Source organism: Pteropus alecto, unplaced genomic scaffold (genome assembly GCF_000325575.1).
Source record: "Pteropus alecto unplaced genomic scaffold, ASM32557v1 scaffold157, whole genome shotgun sequence".
NCBI lineage: Eukaryota > Metazoa > Chordata > Mammalia > Chiroptera > Pteropodidae > Pteropus > Pteropus alecto.
The window spans coordinates 1485084-1489045 of NW_006440626.1; positions in this window are offsets into that span (position 1 = coordinate 1485084).

A 3962-nucleotide genomic window follows, 5' to 3' on the forward strand; every position below is an offset into this window, starting at 1 on the left:
TGACCTGTGGTTCCCTCTCTAAGGGCCCTGTAGATGCTCAGCTCGATCACGTGGTGCCTAGACATTTGAATTCCAAGAGCCCTACCTCCTCCGGCCGAAGGAGACCGACTCCTTACGAATCCTTTCCCTGTAACTTGCCACAAAGAGGGATACGATTCCCTTTTCAGCTCCAAAGGTAAGCGGAGGGGCTGCTGAGATCTACATAAAGTCACCATCATCCCAGCCAGCTCTCTACGCAAAACTCCTGAGCAGGTTGCAAACCCGCCTCCTACCTGGTGCACTAGCCCTGTGGGTGAGGGGGCGGGATGGGGACGGGACTCTGGAGACCGTGCCTCATCCAATCCGTTTTTAGATCCCGCAGGCCGGGGATGACAGGGCCCTGCTGACCGCTCCAGCTGGCCCACAGCTGACCATAGCCCACATGCCACATCATGGCCCAGCCACCAGGAACCACCTGCACTTCCCCAAAAGGGACGAGCTGGGGTCTTCTCCAGGCCCCAGGCATGGAGCCCCATGCCCCTCCCCGGCTGACTCCTAGCCATCCTTTACAGGCGACCGGGGGACCACTTCCTCCAGCCGGAACCCAGAACCCCAAGCCCAGGCTGGGTGTCCGCTGTGGGTCTTGATCACCACACCGGCCTGCCCCCTCCCCACAGCAGACCCCAGGCTCCCGAGAACAGGCCAGTCACTGCCCGCCACCAGGTAAGCACCACGTAAAGATTCTCCTATATGTGTCCTTCTGCCCCCCAGCTCTCTGAGCACCCCCGCCCTCTGCTGTCCAGGGACAGGGGACGAGGGGCCTTCACTCCCCTCCTGTTTCGGAGCACCCCGCCCTCTGCCCTCCAGGGACAGGGGACGAGGGGCGTTCACCCTGCCCCTGTCTCCCACGCAAAGCAATTTCAGAGGATTTCATTGCATTTCCTTTGAGCTGTCATAAAAGTTTCCCATTTCTCCTCACACAGCAATCTCCAGAGAGGGAGCCTGCCAAACCACCTATCTCCCTCCTCCGGGAATCTGCCCCCCAGGACCCCCACCCACCAGGAGGCTGCATCACAGCCCGGCCATGCATGCCCGGCCCAGATGGCCATGTGAATTCTCTCCCTCAAGAAACTAAACTGAGCACCCAGACGCTGGGCCTGGGGGTGGGGTGGGGGGTCAAGGTGGGGGGCATTCTGGCAGTGGAGGGCCCCGAGGACTTCCCCACACTTCGGGCTGGTCAGCCGGCCCCTGGAGTTCCCGAGACACCTCAGGATAGAAACGCGAGGTGTCCTCCACCAGCACACGGTCTGACATTTGGGGCTGGATAACCGTGTCGCGTGTGGCCATGCCGTACATTGTGGGAAGTGTACCCGCATTCCCAGACTCCACCCACTAGATGCCAGGAGCACCCCGGCCCCCAGACGTGACCACCCGAAGTGTCCCCAGACACTGCCAATGTCCTCCGGGGCAGAAGCACCCGCAGTTGAGAACTACCAGTTTAAACTACCATGAAGGGCTCCTGAGTAAGGCGTTGTTTCCTCGACTATAAAATGAGAGGGAAATTTCCTACCTTGCAGGTAACTTTCAGGCAGGTAAAAACTCCTACCTTGCAGGGCTAAATTACACAACATCGGTACCAGGGACTCTTATTACAGAAGGGTGTCGGTGGGTGTTTGGGGTGACACAGTCTCTACGCAGCTGATCACCGTAAAGACGGGAGCCCAGGTGGGGAACGAGTAATGATTTAGGACTTGGAGATTTCTCTCCTGGAAGTGTATTCCAAGTCCACGAAAGATACTCAGTATTTTCAACCTTCAGTTCCCGGTCACGGTGACCTAGCGATTTCTTTAGCTCTAGTTCGTGAGGCCTCTGTCAGCATCTTACTTATTTATTACTAACTCTGCTTCGGATGCTTAGAAGACAATCAGGATCGAGAGAAACAGAAGACGAGCCACAGACTGGGAGAAAATACTTGCAAAAGCCTGATCCGAGGAAGGAATTGTATCCAAAATACACCAGGAGCTCTTGAAAGTCAACGATAAGAAATCTAACAACTCAATTAAAAACGGGCCAAAGACCTGAGCAGACGGGCCGCAGAAGATGCACAGATGGCACACAGCATGTGAAAAGGTGCTCCCCGCCCCAAGTCATTAGGGGATGTGAACCCAAAACTGCTCCAAAAAATACATTTGCAAAAAAAAAAAAAAAAAAAAGCACTCAGGGTCTAGGACCTTCCCTAATGCTTTCCTCAGAGAAGGAAAATGGACGAGACCTCAGGTTTGGCTTTGGCGGCTTCGGCTCCGAGCGGTCCAGCACTGGTCACTGGTATCTGGGCACCACGGTGGGGACTTGGGTGCAGATGGGACCCTCTCATGGCAGATGGGTGGAGGGGATTCTACTCGGCCCCGTCCCGCCCCAGTGCCCTCAGAGCTGGCCTCCTGCCTCCAAGGACTTTACGCAGCAGTTGGGCGTCCCCAGGGCACCCCTCAACCTGCCTCCTGGCCTGTGGGGCCTGTCATCCACGGTCGTGGGGGGACCTCGCGTGGGGAGTATTCCTTCTGCACCCGCTCTGCTGCGCCCCAGTGAAACCAGACGGGCTTTTAACGAGTTGCTCCTGAAAGTCCCCAGGCCTTCTATGGAGAGCTTTTCCTTTTATTTTATTTATTCTATTTTATTTTATTTTATTTTTTAAGTGTTCCTTTCCACTGTTCCCGATGCCCAGTCAGTCCCAGTTCCGTTTTCTGGCCCGGGCCACCACATGACATGACACGACTCCCTAGAACGTGGGCCTTAATCACGCCGTGAGCTCATCCAGGAGCAAGTCCCACACCGGGCCCTCCAAACCTCATGCAACCCTTTCCTAAAACCACCTCCCCTGGAAAAAATGGGACGTTCACCCCCAACGCGTAGCCCTGCGCCTCGTCACTGCCTCCGGCTCTGTCACCCTGGGCAGGGCCAAATGCTACAGGCTCCCTGAATTGCGAGCTTCTCGGCAATGCCACCCCCCCACCTCCCTCCCAGGGAACCCACCTCCACCCACACTCCTGAGCTCACTGTCAACTTTCTAACAAAGGAGGAAATGAAACCCTCCACGCAGCTGGCAGCGCCCAGCGAACCCCTGAGCACCCTCTTCCTGGCCATTCTGTGGTAGGCAAATGAGCTCCAGCTCAAAGGGGCCCAAAGTCTGGGCCAGGCGCAGCTCCAGCTCATGGGACGCATGAATGGTACGAGGGCAAGTTGCCAGGGCAACAGGCCTGCAAGAATCCTGGCCACTCTCAGTTATTCGAGACCTCATTACCCAGTCTTCACACCTCGCCTCCCCCCTCTGACTGCTTCCCCACTTCCCAGAAGACCAGATGGAAGACACTAAACCCTTCCAAGCCCAGCCCTCCCCCAATTCCTGCATCTGTGCCCAATTAGTGTTTGCAGCCTTCCTGTTCCTATAGGGGGACCCTTAATGGTGCCAGGCACCTCGACCTTGAGAACCAAGGCAAGGGACCCCGCTAACTTGCACACAAAAGCAACGGCAGCGATACCCCAAGCATTTGGCTCTTGCATTTTCCCCATCTATTTAATTCATCACTGGATGCTTTCGATCATTGGGATTCTTGGTACATTTAAATCAAACCAGATTGGCCCTCAATTTTCCACGCACACACGAGTTCATTAAAGCAAGGACAAGAAGCACTTCACTTTGGAACTTGAGACCGGTCCATGACTTCCGGCAGGCATTCTTCGTATGGCAGGAGCCTAAATGTCACCTATAAAAAGCTGTAGTCGTTCCGAACATTCCGCTTCCTTGCTATTCTGTGAAAGATGCTTTTCCTGGTTCCTTCTGGTCTCAACCCAAACGTCACCTGCTCTGAGGCCTGCCCTGGGCCCTCTGTCTGACGGTGCAGTCACATTTTCCACGTGGCACCTATTATTATTACAGTACTGTTGGCCTGTTGACTACAGCTGACTCCCTGATCCACCAGACCAAG